General features: G+C 45.1%; 1 protein-coding gene across 1 annotated transcript in view; it reads right to left on the reverse strand.

The window, feature by feature from the left end:
* Positions 1 to 20379, reverse strand: part of ADGRB2 (adhesion G protein-coupled receptor B2) — a 124585-nt gene extending 104206 nt beyond the window's left edge. The window contains 1 exon segment of the mRNA XM_042440705.1: positions 19653 to 20379. The gene's annotated coding sequence lies outside the window, so the exon portion shown is untranslated.
* Between the last annotated feature and the right edge of the window lie 1559 nt (positions 20380 to 21938).

A 21938-nucleotide genomic window follows, 5' to 3' on the forward strand; every position in this document is an offset into this window, starting at 1 on the left:
TTCCAGGGATCTTCAATGATTTAATGATGTAACTCTCATTAGTATGCAGGACCCTCCCCCAGCCTTTAACCCTTTGAAGTCCTCAGATGAATGAAGGACCCATTCATGACAATGGGGAAAGTTTTTCATGAGGAAGGACAAACAAGGTAGAAGATGCTGCAGCAGTTTGCTTTTGCCTGAGCCAACTGGGAAGGGCAAGATTCAACTTTCGCCCCTCTTCTCTGCTGAGTGCAAGCTATTTTTGCACCTTGAACCCATTTTGCAGCATCCAAAGGGAGTGGAGGACAAAGGGGGAAAGTGGGGACAGAAAAACAGGCACATTATAAAAGCAGCTGAAAATGTAGGATGGAAGCGGATATATCAGAATTGTCCCTGCCAAATCGGGCCGGTTGGATGATATGGGAAAGGCAGGTTGTGAATGTAAGCAATAAATCATAATTACCATAAATATTAGAAATACCCATCCTGAAGCTGAATCCCATCCTGGCTCAAAGATGCAGCTTGAGCAATTGTTCTCCCAGCTCCTCCTCCCAATTTGTTCCATGCATACAGAATAAACGCCACGTTCCTGGTTTGTCAAGGCAGCCGATGTTGAGCAACAAGGAGGAGAAAAGGGGGGATAACATATCCCTCCAGGGTACTTTTCTCCCCATTCCTTGTCTCTTTGTTTTAATTACTTCCAACAGAGTGAGCTTGAGACATTCATTCGTCTTGATGGCTCAGGATTGTTTCTGCCGGCTTCAATCCCACCGGCTCCGGGAGAGGAATTGGACAGTTGGAGGCAGGAGTAGGCCAGGGCCAGGAGGAAAGTCCAAGGAGTAAGGCCGCATCCGCACTGCAGAAATAATCCAGTTCGACACCACTTTAACTGCTGTGGCTCTATCCTACAGAATCCTGGGATCTGTGATTCGGAGAGGCCCCAGCACTCTTTGGCAGAGAAGGCTAAAGACCTTCTAAAATTACAAATCCCAGAATTCCATAGGATGGATACAAAGTGCTTAAAATGGTGTCAAACAGCAATATTTCTACAGTGTGGATTGCACCATGGCGATTCCTGAGCCGAGCTTCCAAGCAACATGTAAGGAGATAGTAACCATTTCAAATGTCCCTGGGTTCATAAAGCACCTTTCATATATAATCACAAGCAAGCCATACTGGACTTTTTCCAAAGTCTTCAAATGCTGAAAAATCAGCGAAATGAAGTCAAAAGAGGGACTATTATCCTAAAAAAGGGACTTCTCCATGAATTACAGGATGAAGCTGATGAATACTAGTGGTTGTCTCTGATGCCTAGTCATCTTAGACTTCGGGTGAGGATAAGAATGACTAAATGTTCCTTCACAAGGGTTTAAGATCCCCCTCCCCTTTTCTAAATTGCTTCCGTCTTCAAAACTATCACATCAGGGAGAAGGCTTGACTAGTTTTATGTGTGCAGGGAGTTTGTTATGTTTCTTGAGCAAATGTCTAACTAGTCCCCGGAGAGCAGCCGTGCCAAAGCTTTGCACTCTGCCAAACAGAGAAGGACAAGGGATTGCGGAGGGTGTGCACTTGGCAATGAACACTCTCCAAAAAAAAAACCCCACTTTTTGGCTGCCATTGCTCTATAGAGTTCCTACATTGCCAAGACCAAGATCATAATATCATTGAGACCTTTGGGATTTTTTTTCTTTTTCTTCTAAAGTTCCTAGTCCTTGTTATTATTACAGAGAGACTCTTGAAAGTGTCTTCGTTGGAGGCCTGTAAGTTAGTCTCAAATGGAGATGCACCAAGAGTGCATTTACACCATAGATATAATGCGGTTTGACAGCACTTTTAATGCTGTAGTTCCAACCAATGGAAATCCAGGGATTGGTAGTTTTATAAGGCCACTTCATTCATCTGAGGACTCACTCTGTTGGAAGTAATTCTTTGCCAAAGAGTGCTGGTGCCTCACCAAACTACAAATCCTAGGATCTTATGGGGAGGTGCATTGGCAGTTAAAATGGTGTCAAACTGCATTATTTCTACAGTATAAGTACTGAATGGTGAGCAACACATAGGGAAATCCAATTGATTCAATGGCTCTAATTTAGTCAGGACTAACAATAGGATTTAGGCCACTGGTCGCATTTACCAAAATTATATGTTCCTGAAAGGGATGTTTGTAAAAGGCAGCCCTATCATAATGAAGTGGAAGGTGTTAATCCCAATATCTTCCTAATTTATTCTTTGCATATCATTCTGCTCCTCATAACCCCATAGCTCTCTATAGTTGGCTTGCCATATCCACTGATTCTTTATCCATGGATTCAACCAACCACAATATAAATTCCAAAAAGCAGTTTTTGATTTTTGCTATTTTACGTTGTTGACATTAATGGCTCTTAAGTTGTCTTCAGCGTGAATGAGACACCTCCAGTTCAACAGCTCCAATAAGGGGCACCATTTCACTACACCAGTGTATATAATGGGACTTGAGCATCCACAGATTTTGGTATCCATGGCGAGTCCTGGAACCAAACCCCAGTGGATACCAAGGGCCCGTTGTATTTACATACAGCGACATTTCTAGAGAGTTCTGGGGGTGTAGACTGCACTGGGTGACACCTCAGAAGTTGTGTCCCTTGGTGTGCTTGTGGGAAAGGAAGGAACTGCCTTCAGTTTTTACTGCTGCACCTCTCCATGGATAGAGTGGGACTTCCAGAGACTGAAGTCAGCCTCACTTTCAGCACCTTGGATACTACTTCCATTTTTCAGGCGACAACCTTGAAGGGACCCGGTCCACCTTCCTACAAGTGGCAAGGAAGACAGCTGGAATATTGTCAGCACACAACAGCAAAAACTTTTAGGTCTCTCACCAAATAGTGCCTGGACATCTTCGGAGTTGCAAACAATGGTGGGTAGACCGGAATGGCCTGGGACATGAGTGGTCCCTTTGGGGGTCCCAGTCCACCTGTCACTGTCGGCAAGTAGACCAGAGCCTTTCTCTTCCACCATGGCCCAATCTATTCTTGCAGGACCATTGGCCTGGCTGCAGAGGGGGTACCAGGCATGCATTACCACACTGGGATGACCAACCCTAGTCATGCCACTGTTTATGTATGCCCCCTATCATCCCATTCAACTATCTTTTTCGGTCACCCCAACCTGCATGCACAGAGGCAACAAACACAAAAATCCATCTTCTGCAGCCCCTCCGTGAATTATGCAGTGACGCCATCACAGAAATGTACCACGCTCATTCCAAAGACAAGCCTGAATCCTCTTGGTAGTCTTGACTACAGCAGACGCATGGAATCGATGTGATTTGCATTTGTGTTGACTTGCCATTCAACAATGAACTCAACGGGTCAACTTTAGTTGAGAGTCCCCCAGAGGATACAGGCCACAGCATCCCGGTTTTTTGTCCCCTTCCCCTGCAGAATTCCAGAGTCTCTGGTAAAAGTGGGTTCAACTGGAGCTTCAGAGCCATAACAAAACAGGGAAGAGAAAAAAGAGGGAGGTGGATCAGCTCGCCTGAGGCCTCAGCAGCTGCTTCACGGCTGTTTCGTTCTGCACTATGCTCCCAGAGGTCTGGCAAGCCGTAAGGATGCCCAGATTTCTCTCGGAAGCCCTCACCTGAGCGACAGACCCATTAGCGCAATCGAGGCAGCAGCCAAATACTAAGAGAGCCATTGACCCCAGTGCAAAAAACTCCACTTATGTCAGATAACAGGGCTACACAAGGGAAGCCGTTGCAAGCCTTTATCTCTGGACTCAAGAAAGCTCCGAAGTGGAACGCTTGGGACTTGCTTGAAGATTTTTATTTATTTACTTTTCTGACAGCATGATTCCATCAGCATGCACACAATCAGTTACGTACATCGCTTTCCCCAGAGACGGCCTGATAAACTGGATCGAGAGATCTCCCCCCAAAGAATAATAGAACTGTAGAGTTGGGAGGGACAAAAAGGGTCCTCCGGTCTAACTCGCTGCCAAGCAGGAATACACAACTACAGCATTTCCAAGAGATAGCAATCCAATCTCTATTTAAAGGCCTCCAATGAAAGAGAACCCACTACCTTCCAAAGGAATTGGTTACACTGTCAAACAGCTCTTAGCCTGAGGAAGCTCTTTTCTTGGAATTTGAATCCATTTCCCTAGCCTCTGGAGCAGCAGAAAACAAGCTCGCTCCATCCTCTACATTGCATTCCGACCACTTCACATTGCATTACATTACAGCTCCCTAAACCCAAAGGAAACAAGTCAACATAACCCCCAAAGAGTCAAGGCAACCTCAATAGTTAACTTCCCCTGCAATTGACCTGGGAATGCATTGGTTTCAACATGCCATTCAAAGCTGTGATTAATCATCATGGCTGCTCCAGTGTCTGCAGAACAGCACCCCCTTGTGCCACACCTACGCAAGTGCTACTACAACTAAGGCTGCATCCACACTGCAGAAATAATCTGGTTTGACACCAATTTAACTGCCGTGGATCAAGGCTATGTAACTCTAGGAACTGTAGTCCATTGTGGCACTAGTGCTCTTTGACAGCGAGGGCTATCTCACAAAAATAACAAATCCCAGGATGTCATAGCATGCAGCCATGGCAGTTAAAGCGGTCTCAAACTGCATTAATTCTGCAGTGCAGATCCAGTCGAAGTAGCTATGCAGGGATGTCTTTTAATGATGGGTGGATGCTGCATGTTTATTTCTGCTGCCATGTATTTACATAATTATATATATATATATATAATAGATGTTTTAAAAGGTCAGTTTGTGTATTCATATGCAAACAGAATCTGCCCCTCTCAAACACAGAATCAGTTTTCCAGTAAAATAAAGAGATGTTTTCCCCCCTTTTCTTCTTTCCTAGTTAATAATCTTGAACCGTCATGTTCCCGAAAGTAAATGGCCAAGAATCCGATGACAAGTGTTTCCAATATTTATGCTGAAACCCTGGTGATCTTGGGATATCAGCTTTATTATTTAGAAAAGCAATGAATGGCTGACATATCTCAATACTCTTTTGTCTGTTCTAGATTCCCCTTTAAGAAGTTATTTAGTTGTTAACTTTGCATTTAATGCCAGATCTCTCCTCCACTTTGCTGGAAGATCCTCTTCCTCAGCATGTTTCCACCCCTTAGCTATAACTATTCTAGCCACTCATAATAAAAGTCTATTAGGGCTGCATCTGGATTGCAGAAATAATGCAGTTTGACACCACTTTAACTGTCATGGCTTAATTTAACCGACGGGAAGTCTGGTTGCCATTTTGTCACCGCATCCTTGACACAGAAGCCTTCCTATATTAAGCCAGCCCTTGAGAAGGCATCTCTTTATGAGGAATCCATGCACATCCTTAAGGTTCGGGCAACACAGCCTCAATAGGGCAGATGGAGGTGGCATGCACATTTACAGCGCTTTATAAATAAATTCTAATAATAATAATGGAGAGCGCCTTCAGCCTCCCAAAGCATTGCACTTCCATCCCTCGCATGCCTCCCTTCCATCTTTGCAGGATGATAGCTGCCTCATGCCAATGTCCTGTTTGATGGAGGTCATTGCCAGGAATGAGCCCAGGTACAAGCTCATAAACCAAAAGAACAAGCCATGCCTTTTTACTGCCTTCTGTTTTTTATGAGGAGATGCTATGAACTGGAACAAGATAATATTCTGTTCTTGAAATGACCAGGGCTGTCCTCTTGAGGAACTTGCCCTGGGAGAGATGGTTGCTTCAAGGTACTCCGGAAGAAAGCAAAAAACCCACTGTAGGCCACAAGCGATAGAGTCCCTTTCCACCAGTCCAGGGCTCTACCACCTCCTTCTTCTGTAGGCTTCAACCAGCCCTAAACAGGCATGGAAAGTGTTTTACACGGCTTTAATCCCTAACCGCTGGTTAAGATGCTGTAAGCCGTTTAATGTGCTCTCAGCTTCCCTGTTGTGAACTTACCCCCCAAAGGAATACAGCAAAGAGGGGATCAGAACTGGTAGGATTTAGTCATCTGCTTACCCAACCAGGATCAAGGGGGGCTCAGGTTGGGGAGGAGAAGCATTGCAAAAAGGCAGAGAAAGAGATAAATAGATGGGAATAATAGCTCCTGAGATCCTACATTACAATCATAGAGTTGGAAGGGACCCAAAGGGCCATCCAATCCAAAACCCCACCATGCAGGAATACACACTCAAAGCATCCCCAACAGATGGACATCCAGCCTCTTCCATAGTGGAAATCCACATTCACATATTGACACAGTGGTTGTGCTATGCCACTCTTGGGTTGAATGCTGACCTTGTCGGGATTGATAGTGTACCTGCCAACGTGCCTCTGTGCCCATCTACACTGTAGAAATAATGCAGTTCCGACACCACTTTAACCGCCATGGCTCAGTGCTATGGGATCCTAGGACTTGTACTTTGGCACCAGAGCTCACTGACAGAAGACGCAAAGTGCCTGGCGATCCCAGAATCCCATAGCATTGAGCGGTGGCAGGTAAAGTGGTGTCAAACTGCATTATTTCTACAGTGTAGATGCACCCTATGAGCCACTTACACCACAAAGTTGCCCACTTTGTTTATTCCAGTGGAAATGCTGGTGGGAAACCCAGTAGACAACTGGAACGGGCAAACAGTTACCAAGAAAGCACTTAGAGATACCTCCCCATCCCTTGTTTTCCTTTTAAAACAAACCAAAAAACCCTGAATCCTCTTGTTACTATCAGCTGCGTAAGACCCACTGAACTGATGACATTTACTTATGTATTTCAAGTTACCAATTCCACGGTTTATTTATGAGGCCTAAATAATATGATTCAGGCTACTGAAATACTCTTGTTACTATCAGCGACATCAGACCCACTGAACCCATGGCATTTACTTATGCATTTCAAGTCATCATTCCATGGTTTATTTATTGGGACCAACCAGTATGATTCTGGCCACTGAAATGCCACTTTTTCAGCTTAGAAAGGCTCTGAAAACCCTATCATTTGCATGGCTGTCTAAGTGGAATCATAGGGTTATCGCTTTGCGGTGTGAAAAGGGCCCCAGAAAGAGATAGGAAACTTTGTTCCATCTCTCCGCGGCCAAAAGAGGCTGTTCCTTGTTCGGAGACAATTAGCTTTCATTGTGGGTTTTTCATTATCTTGCTCAGCAGCAGCCATGGGGAAAAAATAATAAAATAAAAGGAGGGTAGATTTTGCAGCAGAGAGGCTGGACTGTTTCAATTCAATGTTCCTCTCAATTAATCCCAGAAGCAAGCAGAGAGTGGGGGGGAAACCCATACTGTGTGTAAGGATTTGGGCTTTCCCCTTGAAAGGCCTGCAAGATAACTAACCTCTGGGGATGCAAACCATCAACTATTTCATCCCTGCATGCGAGGATGAATAACTGCAGTACTTTTACTCCTCTGCATGATTTTCCTGGTGTTTGAACAGCCCAAAGTCTTTTGGAGGAACTCGTCTGAATAGGGGGGTAAAGCAAGTGCGTTTTTTATATGACAAAAACTGTTTTCTGTGCAGGAAACACTGTTATGTTTTTGTGCAGAAAACACATTTAGTGTACAGAAAATAAGGGATGCATGGGGGGAAATTATGTTTTTCTGTGCAAAGTAATTTATTTGCAACACTTTCGGATATTCAAATAGACTTTATGATATTCAGATTTATTTGCAACATTTTAGGATATTCAAAGTAATTTATTTGCAACACTTTAGGATATTCGCTAGGGTTAGGGGCACAAGACCCCCGTCACTAAAGCAAATAACAAAAGCACCATGTTTTTACCTGAGAGGACACCTCTCTAGGAATCTCTAGGTCCTTCAGTGCAACTCTGTTGTCAACGTCTGACAGACACTGGCCATAGAGTTGCACTGGAGGAGCTACAAAGGCCTAGTAGAGTGTTCTCTCTAGGAATCTCTAGGTCCTACAGGGCAACTCTGTGGTCAACGTCCAACAGACACTGCACCAGAGGAGCTACAAAGGCTTAGTAGAATATTCTCTCTATGAATCTCTAGGTCTTTCAGTGCAACTTTTGGTTAAAGTTGACCACAGAGTTGCACTGGAGGACCTAGAGATTCCTAGAAAGGAACATATTAATCAAATCCGTGAATAATCAAATCCGCAAATATCAAAGCCTCAAATTTGGAGGGATGAGTGTATTCAAATATTGGAAGGAAATTGAACAAAAATTCCGTCTGGTCTATTATTCTGCCAACTGCCAGGAAACCCATTTTTCTGACCTGGAGACAAATCATCGCAACTGTCCTTTCCCATTGCTACTAACTGATGTTAGAAGGTTGATCTTCTATGTAAATCCCAGGTGAGAACTTTTATGGAGTTGCATGGAGGTGAGGAATCTTTGGTTCTCCAAATGTTTCAAACAACAGTTCCCATCTTCCCCCTCTCCAGCATGGAGAGCATTGCTTGGGGAGCATTGTGGGAGATGCAATCCACAACACTGAGAAAGTAATCTAGTTCCGAAATGAAATGAAATGGATTTGGTGAGGCTATGTTGAATTGTTAAGCGTCACAATCCTGCATTTACATGAGCAGACTATCTCCAGATCTCAGCTTCTGGGAACGAATGACAGGCAGCAGCTACCAATTTCCCATTCTGCTTATGAGCTTGCAAAGGAATCTCTTTGGCTGGTGTTAGAAACCAAATGTTTTGGACCAAATTAGATATTGAGCTATTACATTATTTTACGACTGTCTCCAAGGCTCTTTAATTGGAGCGGATTTCCAGTCTCTGAACCATAAAGTCCACAAATGGGCCTTAAAATAATCCTGCCAAAGAAGCCATCCTGTTTCAGAACATCAAGATCCATAGAAAGCCCAAAACCAATAAACCCAAGACAACCAAATTTGGCTGTTGCTTTGAATCAGCCTGAAGAGCAATGGTTGGCATAACTTGGAAATGGTTCTTTGTTGGATTGCAGCTCCCAGAATCCCCCTGCCAGCATGCCCTCCAGGTCTGGATATGTGCAACAGGCTCAATACAATACAAAATTGAGCTGAAGAAGATGTAGACTTCTTTTATATGCCCTGTATAAGCTTGATATAAAACAGGTCGAAAGTACTACAGGAGAACTGTATAGCATAAAACTCTGCTCAAACTTATGCATTATTTGTGCTATGGAGCCCATGTGCAGAATGGCAATGCTCAGCGACTGAACCAAAGGCACAAAATGTGCAATCCAGTGCACAGCTATGAACAATGTACCGCGTGCATCCATGCATACAATGTTCATCCAAGTGCAATGGCACCACATGCGAAACTACACTTCCACAACCTTGATCTGAAAGCAGCCGTCCAACCACATCTGTAGGTCAATATTCGCCTGAGTGAGACAACAAGAGAAGTCAGGCCCAGAGCTTTATCTCTTGGCAGATGCTCCAAAATTGGCTCGAGCAAATCTAAAACAAAACTGATGGGGTGGTTTTCAGTTCAGGTTTTAAGTCATAAATCATTACAAAACCTACTCAGACACATGACACAAGTTATGTCTGGTGTCTTGAGTTCTTTAGGATTCTCACCTGTCTCCCTTTTCTACTTGGATACTCTTTCTTCCAGCTAAGTCTGGTTCCATCATAAGACATCCTGAAGACATTGCCTTGGGTGGCATATTTGGAGTAATGATGGAAAACTTTGGAGCATCTGATATGATAGTATCTTTGGAGATACATCACATAAGCATGCCCAAACTCCCCTGTGTCTACCCTTGGTATCAACTGGGCATTGGTCCCAGGACCATCTGTGGATACCCAAATCCATGGGTACCAAGAGCCAGTGTGGCATAATGGTTTGAGTGTTGGACTATGACTCTGTATAACAGGGTCCGAATCCCAGATCGACCATGAAACCCACTGAGTGACCTTGGAGAAGTCACACACTCTCAGCCTCAGGGGAAGGCAATGGCAAACCTTCTCCAAAGACAACCCTATGAGAGGTTCACCTTAGGGTCACCATGACTTGAAGGCACACAACAATAACAAAATCTGTGGATGCTCAAGTACCATTATATATAAAATGTAAAATGGTTTCCCTTAAAGAAAATGTCAAACCCATGGTTTGCTTTGTGGGTATTTTTTTGGAATCCCTGGATATGGAGGACCAACTTTATAAGGGATGCAGCTGAGCAGATATCTGGAGTAAGCTTGTGTGATGGATGAGGATGCTTCACAAAGGAAGAGAGGAAGGGTGTAGCCTCACGACACAATTATAGTGGTCTGATACCACATTAACTGTCATTAATGCCATGTTATGGACTCCTGGGATTTTGGTGAGCTACATAGTACAACGGTTTGAGGGTTGGACTACAGCTCTGGAGACTAGGATTCGATTACTTGCTCAGCCATGAAACCCACTGAGTTGACCTTGGGCAAGTCACTCTCTCTCAACCTTATAGGAAAACAATGGCAAACCTCCTCTGAACAAACCTTGCCAAGAAAAGCCCACAATAGGGTCACCATAAGTCGAAAATAACAACAGCACAAAATTCTCTTCCGTGAACTATAGCACTAAAGCTTTCTAGCAGAGACTTATAGCTACAGTTCCAACGTTCTCATTCATCCTGCTTCATTATAGCACTGTGATCCCATTTTAACTGCCTTGCCTCAATCCTATGGAATTCTGGGAGTTGTAGTTTTTCAAGAGACTTAGAATCCTCCTCCAGCGAGAGCTGAAGTGCTTCACCAAATTGCAAACCACAAGAATCCATGGGATAGAAGCACAGCATTTAATGGGGTGCTGTAATTGGGGTGCATGGATACAAACACACCGGCATAGCATTTTTTACACCAAGGAATAGGACAGTGAATTTCACCGATGATGAATTTTTTGCAGACTGATGCCAACAGCCCAAGGATTTCGAGACAAGCTTGACTAGCACCATTTCTCTAGGAATATTTGGAGGGAGAGGTTTAGAGAAATTCCAAATCCTTGCGCTCAGATTGGATCTTGATAAAAACTATCTTCCTATTCTTTCGTAAGTATGGGAAGGGTTTACAAAGGGGCATGCCCACAATCTGTTGTCCTTGTGTGCACAGGGATATCCCGACAATCTCTTCCTTGAAAGCTGTGGAAGGAACAGGACCTCCATCTCTCCCTTCTGAAGGCAGATTTCTTTCAAAGTCGTGTCGATGTTTGCCGGATAACATCACAGCAGCAACAGGAAGATAGCGCAGTTCCCCCAAGACCTTATTACAATTCGCAGAGACTTCGTAGAATATCAATTAAGGGCAAAAGGAGGCTGCGGCAAGCTTGGTTTCCCAGGGTTGGAAGCAAACCAGGGCCTTTTGTGGGTCTGCAGCAAGGGTGGGCTATTGTAGGGTGATATGGACATTGTTGTGGCACTAGAGAGCTTCGACAGGGAAGGTGAAATATCCCGCGACATTACACAATATTCATGGGCCACAAAGAGATTTTTGCAGCCCATGCCTAGGGCTAGTCCTAGGATTGCCCAGAAGTGTCTGAAGATGGCCTCACTGGGCCACAAGCCAAGGCTCCTCCTTTCCCTCCTTGGCATCATGCCACCCGGCGTACCAGTCACTCCGCTCAGCTGCGGCAGTTAAGGGCGGCATTTATTACTATTGCTATTATTATATTTTGCCCATCGCTGGATCGGCATTGCGAGCGCTGGCAGGCACAGGAGGACCTTTCGGGCCGGGGATTTATTTGGCCTTAACTGTCAGCTTAAGAGATGGTTTTCCAAATGGGAGCTCAGGCGTCAAAGCTGCTTGAAGATGAAGAACAGTTCCCTGCCAGAGAACACTTAGTGCCTTCCAGCCTGGAGAGATTTGCATGATCTGGAAGGATGAGATGGAGAAACCCAGCAAAGGAGAGAGATAAAAGTGGCCCCAGTACAGCAAGTTGTGGTGGATGGATTTGGTTGTGGCAGCTCAGACTGATGGGCTTTACAGTCCAGCCACATGGGGAGGGACCAACAATCTTTGCCTTGGGTATAAAGGCAGAGGAACGTGTGGGGAGACAAGCTGGGGCAATGGCTATTCAAGCAACAATGATATCAAGCATTTTCAACAGGGATTTGGGGGAGGTCACTTTTTCAACTACAAAGCCCATAATCCTGCACAATGGACAATGATGGGGGATTTGGAGCCTTGCAGTTTGTGGTGTAGTGGCATTGGCATTGGACTACAACTCAAAATCAGAGTTTGATTCCGGGGGGGGGGGGCACAGACTCTCAGCCCCAGAAAGCCCCATGATGGGTTTATCTTGGGGATACCATAAGTTGGAAATGGCTTGAAGGCACACAACAATAACAAAATCCCCCCTCAATAAAGGGGAATGTTGACCTTCTACTCTAAAATGATTTCCTCCCCAAAACCTTCAGTGAGGTTATTGTGTCTTTAATCTCCTGACAACAACCCTATGAAGTAGGCAGCTGGTCCCTTCCAGGATTAGCACAGCTGTGAGGCAAGCAAAAACGGGTGTTGCCCTGGCACCCACAAGTGATGCCCCTTGGTCTCCTCTGGTCGGGACTAGCAATCGGATTTATTCCAAAATGCCCTTTTTAGTGGAGCAGGGCCATTTATCCAATAGCTGTGAGCTACATGGAGAGCTTAGAAAAGGTACTTTCTTGGAGGGTATTTCCTGGAACACTCAATTCAAAAAAGCAGCTTTTCTAGGTTGTGATGGAAACCCACAGGTAGGACATGAAGGCAAGTGGTCCCGGGTCATGCAGGCTGAGGATGATGTAGATTGTAACCCAACACATCTGGAGATTGCAACAGATTGGGGGGGGAGAGTAATTCTGCAAGAAGTTAAAACGGAAAATACAGCAAAATACAGAGGCAAGCCTGGCTGGTGGAAGGGAATGCCCGGCGGGTGGCAGCATGAGTTACCACACTGGGATGTCACCAACCCTAGTGCCACCATTGAGGAGACCCACTGAACCAATGGAATTTCCGTATGTGCCAACTGAGCATTGAGCACTGATGTTTTTTGTCTGCATGGAACTAGCAATTTGATTTTGGATTTGCCCTGAATCAGCAAGGATGCAACCTTCCGTTCTTAGGGCAATAGGCCTTTTTTATTTAATAGTCCGCGTCTTCTTCTTTTTCTTCCATCACTAATCTCTCCTTGCTGAGCTCTCCATTTCTTATCTTCTCCATCTTGACTTTTATTCTTAAATCTTGCAGACCTCAAGAGAGGAAGGACAGACTGCTTTGCTCAGCAAGATGCATGGATGAGACAGGTGCTGATAAGAGACCCAAATAACTCCTGGGAGCAAGCAATGCTGAGTTTGACTCTTTAGCCATGGACAGCACTCCAGGGCTGAGGCTATGGATAGTAAGAAGGGTATCTATACGGTAGCATCCGAGTTTTCAAATACCTTCCCCTTGGAGGTCCGACTGGCACCTACATTGCCATCAAGTGAAAACATGGCTGTTTTCAAATATCTTTGGAGCCTAACTGGTTTCATATGGGTCCACACACATGCAGGGTCTTGAATTGCTCTAAAGTGTTTTAATCCGGCTTTTCGACTTGTTAATATGTTTTGAGCATTTTAAAATATTGCTTTTCACTGAACAAGTTGATTTTCTTGTACCCGTAGATCTCTTGAATGGCATCATTCAAGAGCAGGATACAAATGTTTTAATAAATAAATCAAGAGTTGCATTCTAGCAAGCAGAACTTGAGAAAAGCTCCTTTTGGAGCCTACAACTCCCCAAATCTCACCGCTAGCCTGGCCGCTGGCCTCTGGACCACCTGGAACGCCTCCATATTTCATCTGATTTTGGAAGTTAAGCAGGGATGGGGCTGGTTAGTACTTGGATGGAAGTCTACCAGAGAAGACCAGAGAACTCCAGGTAGAGCTATGAAAGTAATCCTACTTGAAACCTTGGAGAACCACAACTGGCCATTTTAGTTGCCAGTTTTCAGTAGAAGAAAGTTCTCTCTGTGTTGCTCCTATATTGAACTTTCCAAAATCTATAGTCAATGCTGATCTATGACCATCACAATGATGAACTGAACTGAACTGAAATAGTCAGTGCAGCTTCCAGCTAGGTGGATGGACCAACCATTAAAATGGTCCATCCACCTAGCTGGAAGCAGCACTGGCTATGGCTTCCATAACAGTGGGATGAGGATGGACTCCAGTTCCCATCATGTCTAATTCTTGACTATGCAGGCTTGAGCTGAGGAGATGTACATTCCAACTATGCCTCGAGGGCTACCATGACTTTCCTACCTGTCCAAAGGAATACTTCCCCTTGCAGAAAGCAGATGCTTACCAAGTGGCCAAGAATCCTCCTTGGAAATCCCCTCATGCAAAGACCCCCTTGAATCCCATTTTGGAAGAAAGGTGGGATGCACTGTACATCCAATGAATAAATAAAATAAATAAACATTCTTATTTGGTTGTGCAAAACTCAAATGTGAAAAAACTGGGGGGTTGGTTGAGGGATAGGAGAAGGGGAAGTCAAGCTCTAAGAGAAGGTTGGACAAGTGCAACCCACCAGACGTAGCTGGCTAACCAAAACCCATAATCCATTAAGCAGACAACACTGAAGGATTCTGGGACCTGGAATCCAATAACCACTTGAGGGTCAGACTTGCCTTTCCCTTCAATTATTTTTCCCAATAATAATAATAATAATAGCATGAGAGGTCAATGTTATATAACATGGATGGAAATCATCCAGCTTTTGCTAGATTCAGCCCTAGTGAGTATAACTAATGATGAAGAATGATGGGGACTGTAATCTTCTAGTAACATCTGGAGCATCACATTGGGCCCACCTCTGAAAAGAATATCCCTTATTCTAAAGGAGATGGAAATCACCAGGATTCTTCTTGTTCTTATTGCAAAAGGATGGCCAGGATATGGCAGTATGGGAGAGCAGAGAATGTGCAGGGGAGTATGTATTACCGCCCCCACAGACCACTATTCCTGAAGGGCCACATGATTGAACCTTGTCGCAGGCGCCGGCCAAGAACGCAGGTGGAGAAACTCAGAGGGAAAGGCATCAGCAAGAAAAGCACATCCCTGGCCTCCCACCCGGCTTTCGGAGCAAGCTGGCCCCTGCCCTCCTCGGCAGACATTAACTGGCGAGAGCATCCTTATCAAATGTGACACGTTCCTCGTGCTCCCGCTTGGGCTGTGACAGCTGTCGCATTGGGAGGAATTACAGAACCTGGATGAAAACAGAAGCTCAGCACTCTCACAGCATTATCACTGGATTTTCCTGGGTTGATCTGTGGGGGAGGCAGAGGGTGTATAGGGGGTGCGGGTAGAGAAGGTTTAGAGAAACCATCTCCCTTCTCTTCTCACTCAGACATTGTGGCCAGAACCTCTTGCAAGCACCTGTTTGCATTCTACTCAGCATCCATCTATCCATTCATCTATCAGTGGTTTCAGTGTTGGACTGGGACACTGGGAGACAACCGTTCAAATCCTTCTCTACAGAGGAACAAATTCCACCAAGACAACCCCTTGACTGGTTTGCCTTAGGTTTCCCAGATCAATGACTCAAAGGCACACTCATTTTATATAGAAAGCCAGTGCAGTGTAATGGTTTGAGCATAGGGCTACAACTCTGGAGACCAGATTTCAATCCCCTGCTCGGTCATGAAAACTCTCTTGATGACCTGGGTTGAGTCACATTCTCTCAGCCCTAGAGAATCGTATGACATGTTCACCTTAGCGTCACCAAAAATTGGAAATGACTGAAGGCACCCAACAACAACCTATGTAGCTATTAGCCAGTGTATAACGGATGCAATTCAGTTCCATGGTTGTGTAAGCCACGTTCCACAGGTGGAACTGATTCACATGGAACCCAGTCCTGTTGTCAGTCCTCTAGGTCCTCCAGCGCCACTCTATGGTCACCATCTGCCAGAGGATGACCATAGAATTACACTGGAGGACCTACAGATGTTTAGAGAACTCTCTACGTTCTCCAGCACAATCTCTGGCCAACATTGACCACAGAGTCTGACTGGAGGACCTAGAGTTTCCTAGAGAGAACATATTGATCAAATCTGTGAATAATCAAATCCGCCAAAGTCAAAGCGCAAATGTGGAAGGCCAAGTGTACATCAAGTCCCGATGGAGATCCCTTCTTCCACCAGGCATGCAATTTCTCCCTCTTTTGGACCCAGAACAAAGATGCCATAGGGATTCTGGTCTGGACCATATGTGCAGGAAGCAAAGAGTTAAGCAATGACCTAGAAAGGCAAAAGAGGTCACTGCATTGCCTCCTTCTGGGATCCAATGCAAGGAGGTCCCTGCAAGCTCAGGGACTGGCAATCTCCTCCTCAGCGCCAGCTGAGCCCAGAGTTAAATAAAACCCATTGGTGCCCTCAAGCTGGCACCTCTTTAGGGAGAGGGAAGGGGTGGGAAGGATGCAACCACACCATATTTTGCTTGACTTCACTATCCCACTCTTATTGTTTGCAAAGCCCTGCAACACACCGCGTGGCCAGAGAATTTCACTGGAGAATCATATTCACCACAGATGACCAGACAAGAGACTACTTTGCAAACCTTTGTTAAAAGTGAGTGAGTCAACTGTTTCCTTGAGTTCTTTTTTGGAATAGTCCAAAAATATTCAATATAATTAATGTAGTCCTGAATTTTATGGTCCCAAATAGAGAAAACCCATTGAACCAAAGGACTTTTCTTTGGTGTTGGATCACCATTCCACAAATCAGCAAAGGAGGTGCGGAAAAACTCAGGAGAGACTCATTGCTATAGCTCTCTACCAGCATTTGAAAACATACATTTTTGTGTTTTTATCCATTGCACACACAGATATTTCCCTCACCGTATTTTTTTACATACACACATATGGATATACATACATACATGTATGTATGTATGTATGTATGTATGTATTTTTCCATACCAAAGCACTCAGCCTAGCAAATGGATCAACAGTTGTTGCAAACAGTTAATGTTTTGGAGATCTGGAAATATTTTGCATCTCATTTCAGATCTTCAGTTTGCTTAGACAAAATTCAGGGGAAATTTTTTATTGCACTACAGCTCCCCAAGGATTCTGGGAGTTGTAGTCCAAGAAGGGAACTTTCCCAAGCTCTGGGTTTCATAGAAACATAGAATCATAGGACTGGAAACGAACTGGAAAGGATGCCTAGTCCAACCCTGTGACATGTAGAAATACACAGTCAAATCACGCCCAAAAGATGGCTAGAAATAAGACCAAACCAATGTTTATCATTAGAAAATGCATCCGAATGAACAGAACACCCCAAAAGATTCACTCTCCATTGCATTTAACCTCAGCTTTGGAAAGTCCACATGAATATGTTTAAATTCTCCTGGAAGACATGGAAGTTAAATTTCCTGGACTTGAAGAAGATTTGCCCCTCCATATCATCTTAACTAAGAAGACAAATTGCAAAATGCAGGCCTACAAATAACATCTTCCAATTTTTCCCCCTCCTGTTTGGTTTGTAACCCCTTGCCTGATGAAGAAGAAGCCGGTGGAGCTTCGAAAGCTTGCAACATGGATATTGTGCATTTTTGGTTTTCCCAAGAAAGGGATCCCTGTTTGGCTGATTTTACTGGAATTGCTATAGGGCCAACACAGCTACCTCTGGGTCCTTTTAAAGAGGGATCTGTCAGAGGGAGGGCTTGGGTTGTGTATTCCTGCATGGCAAAAAGGGGTTGGATTGGACAGCCTTTGGGGTCCCTTCCAACTCTAGGATTCTAGGATTAGAGCGAAAAAGCCACCACCAGTTTTGACAGCGCAGTTCCTCCCTTCGCCTTTAGGGGGCGACAAAGAACACTTCTGGCCAGAACAACCATCTTCCCCTATATATATAATTGAAAATTGTTTAATACTTTTTAAAAAACGGCGTAGGAGTTGCAAGTGGAACATAGAATAAATACACTTTGGGTTCTGCAATTTTTTCCCTCTCTCCTAGCCCCAAAGCAGAAGCCCTCCATGTTCTGATTTTTTAACTGGGAAGAACAGAGACCCCTTCCTTATGTCAATACCCCATAAAAAAAGAAGAGGGATCTTGCAGCTTGCAAAAGGGGTGGGGGAGCGATAAAACTCATGAAGCTGGCAAATCCAATTGCAATGTCACCTGCTCCAGAAGATGCTCAGTGGCTTTTTAATGCTCCCAGAAAGAGAGGAGGAGGGAAAAGAATCACTTTTCCAACCATTTGGAAATGCAAGCCAGGCTCGATGGTTTTTCTATGTTCTCCCCTTCCAAAAATGAACACCCCACTTGGAAATGCCCAAGTTGTTTGCAATGGACCCCAGCTGCAAAGATCTCTTCCCAAACCCATCAATAATAATGATTTTTAAAAACCCTCCTATGCTTAAAAGCCTCTTTAGAGCTGGAAGATTTATTGGCCGGGTTTGGCATGGCTCTTTCCAACAGGCCAAAGAGGAAGGGAAGGGGGGGAAAGAGGACAGTTTGGGGGGGAAGAGTGTGGATTTCCCCCCTGAATGGAAAATGCAGCAAAAGATGAGCCACAGAAAAGGGGGAAAACCTAGGCATAGACCGGGAACTGGTGCCTGGTCTGCTTCCTTCTCTTCCTGGAGGAAAGCAGAGAAAGAGGCAGACAAGGGGGCATTTATTCTCTATCACCCCCCCTTCCAGCCCCCCTTCCAGCACTAAACATGTCAGGAAACACTTGCAAGTCTGTTCAGCCCCCTTGGCATCCTTTCGCCCATTGCAACATGCCTTAGGATGAAGGCACCGTTCTCTAAAAAAAAGCATCCAACTTGGATGGAGGAAGGCACTCGACCCTCTCTTCTTCTTCTTTTTGCAAGGGACCTTTTGGGTACCATTCTGCCAAGTGATGGATGGAGGAGAGGGAGATGCTTCAGGAAAAAAGGAGAGATGGGGGAAGGAGGGAAGAGAGAAGTGAAGAGAGGACTCCAAAGGAGGGCAGAAGAGGAGTCCACCTCCATCCCTTGCAAGCCACTCTGGCCCTTGCTTTGGGCCTGATCCTGAAGAAGGGGGGATCGAGTCTGAGGGAAACTCAAGGAGTGAATCACTTGCCTGGATCCCTCTCCATCCCTCGCCCCAAAGACCACATCCATCCCTTTCTTCTCGCCTTGGCTTGCTTTGAATCCATCCCTCCCATAAATATGTAGATAGAGCAATATGAATAGATAGATAGATAGATAGATAGATAGATAGATAGATAGATGATAGATAGAGTGATAATTAGATATGCAGATAGATAGATAGATAGATAGATAGATGGTTGGGTAGTTAGATAGCTATGTAGATAGATGGATGAATGGAAGGATAGATAGATGCAGAAAGATAGATAGATAGATAGATAGATAGATAGATAGAGGTAGAATAGATAGATTTCTCTATATATACATAGATAGAAGATAAACAGATGAATGGAAGGATGGTTAGTTAGATAAGCAGATAGAGAGAAAGAGGGAGAGAGATAGGTAGAATAGATAGATTTCTCTCTATATATATACATACACATATATATAAGATAGATGAACAAATAGGTAGAGATAGAAAATCTCTCTCTCTCTCTCTCTCTCTCTCTCTCTCTATATATATATATATATATATATATAAGATATACAGACAGATGTTCAGATAGAGAGAGGTATGATAGATGGATGGATGGATGGATAGATAGATAGATAGATAGATAGATAGATAGATAGATAGATAGATAGATCCCTTAGTAACGGGAGGACTGCCTTACCTGGTCTTTGTTCAGCAGGACTTTAACATCTTCCAGGTGGAGGCAGCCGAGGAGCCGAAGTTTGCCATCCCTTGGGGGGGGGTCTGGGGTCGATTTTCCAGAGGGAGGTGGCTGGGTGGCTTATAGATATATATCTTTTAAAGAGAGAGAGAGAGAGAGGAGGAGGAGATGCTGTGCCTGTAAGAAACGAGTGAGAGGAATGGAGATTTGGCTGGTCTTGCAAAGAAGAAAAATATAAAGTCTCCTCGGAAGTTGCGGCGTCCACGAAGCTCCTCCAAAGGCAAAGCCCCCCAAAAGAAAGATGTTCCAAGAAAGAAGAAGCAGAGAGAGAGAGAGAGAGAAGGAGGAAAGAGGGATCCTTTCTCTCCCCTCCCCTGCCCCCCACCTGAAAGGAGGGGGGAAGGGTCCTCTGCAAGGCCTGGATCCCTACTGGATCCCTGGATCACTGGATCCCGTCACTTGCTCTCCCTCCGGAGTGGATCCCAGAGCTGGGGGTGACAAGGGGGCTTGAGCCGGTGGGCATCCTCCTGGCACTTGGGGGGGCTCGCCTGGCCCCTCTCTTTGCCCACCGCCGCCTTCCTCTCTACCTCCTTTCCTTCCTTTTCGCGTTCCTTTCTTCTCCTTCTCCTTTTCCTCCTCCTCCTCCTCCTCCTCCTTTTTCCAGCAGCAGCAGGCAAAGCTGGAGGAGGCGCTCTGGTTCCTGCAGGGCTGGAGTGTGTGTGTTGGTTGTGTGTTGTGTGTGTGTGATGCCAACAGCAACAGCAGCAAAGGAGAGCTTGCGCGGATGGATGACAAGGAAGGAAGGAAGGAAGGAAGGAAGGAAGGAAGGAAGGAAGGAAGGAAGGAGAGAGGAAAGGGGGGGGTGCTTAAGGAGGCCCTGAACAGACCCAGCCTGGAAGAGGGAGGTCGGGATGGAAGAAGGATGGAGCACTGGGTGAAGGAAGGTTGAAGATGGTGGAAACCCTTTGGGACCTGTTCCCATGTTAACTTGAGGGTCAAACCCGTGTTTGGCTTCCCTGCATCTTATAAGGGAAGCTTAGCCCTCCTGGTCCTCAGATTGAGGCCAAGGTTCTGGAAGGATACAAGGGAGGTCTTCTGGAAGGGAGCTAAGTGGGGTCGGCCCTGGTTAGCCCTTGGGTGGGAGGCCGCCAAGGAAGACCAGGTCTTATTTGAGAGGAAGGTCTAGGAGAATCACCTCTGAGGATCCCTTGTAGGGTGGCCATAGGTCAACAGGCAACTTGAAGGCATCTACATACACATACAGAAAGACTCCTAAAAGGCACCAGGTCTGGTCTGGTCTTGGAAGCTACATGTCCTGCTTACCTCTCCTGTGGACAGCACAGCAGGGGAGTATATCAAGGAACAGTCCAGAGTCCAGTCCAAAGGTCCCACGATACCAGTCAGTCAGGTATAGGTTATATTTCAGAGGAAGGACTGAGATAAAGCACCTCTGAGGATCTCTTGACTGAGAAGACTCTGGGACAGTCATGGTGGTGTCCATAACTCAATAGGCAACTTGGTGGTGATGGTGTGTACCTTCAAGTCATTTATGGAGACCCTTAGGTGAACCTACCATGAGGATTCCTTGGCAAGATTTGTTCAGAGGAGATTTGCCATTGCCATTCTCTGAGGCTGAGAGAGTGTGACTTGCCCAGTGGTCTTCATGGCTAAGCCGGTAATTCAACCTTGGCCTCCAGAGTTGTAGTCCAACGCTCAAACCACTACGCCATGCTGGTTTTCCTGTCATCTTGTGCATATATCAAAAGGCACCAGATACAACCTGGTCTTGGAAGCTAAGCAGGGTCCGCCCTGGTTAGTCCTTGGATGGGAGTCTCCCAACTAAGATCAGGTGCCATAGGCTATATATTTCACTGGCAAAACCACCTCTGAAGTTTCCTTGCCAAAGAAGACCCTATGAAATTCATGGGGTTGCCATAGATCAACAGGCAATTTGAAGGCACATACATACACATCCTCTAAACTTAAAGACACCAGATCCCATCTGATCATGGAAGCTAAGCCAGGCCAGCCCTGGTTAGTCCTTGGATGGGAGACTGCCAGCGAAGATGAGGGGCTGTAGGCACTATTTCAGAGGAAGAAACTGGCAAAACCACCTCTGAGGATTCCTTGACTTAAAAAAAAAAACCTAGGAAATTCATGAGGTTCCTGTATGTCTTTTATTAATAATGTATTTTAAATTAATTAAGTTATTCTCATTATTGTTTCATCCTTGTTTCGTTATCTTTGGCCATTGGCTCTATCCTGTTTTAATGGTAGAACTGCTCC

This window comes from Sceloporus undulatus, chromosome 9 (assembly GCF_019175285.1).
Source record: "Sceloporus undulatus isolate JIND9_A2432 ecotype Alabama chromosome 9, SceUnd_v1.1, whole genome shotgun sequence".
In the NCBI taxonomy this organism is placed as follows: Eukaryota; Metazoa; Chordata; class Lepidosauria; order Squamata; family Phrynosomatidae; genus Sceloporus; species Sceloporus undulatus.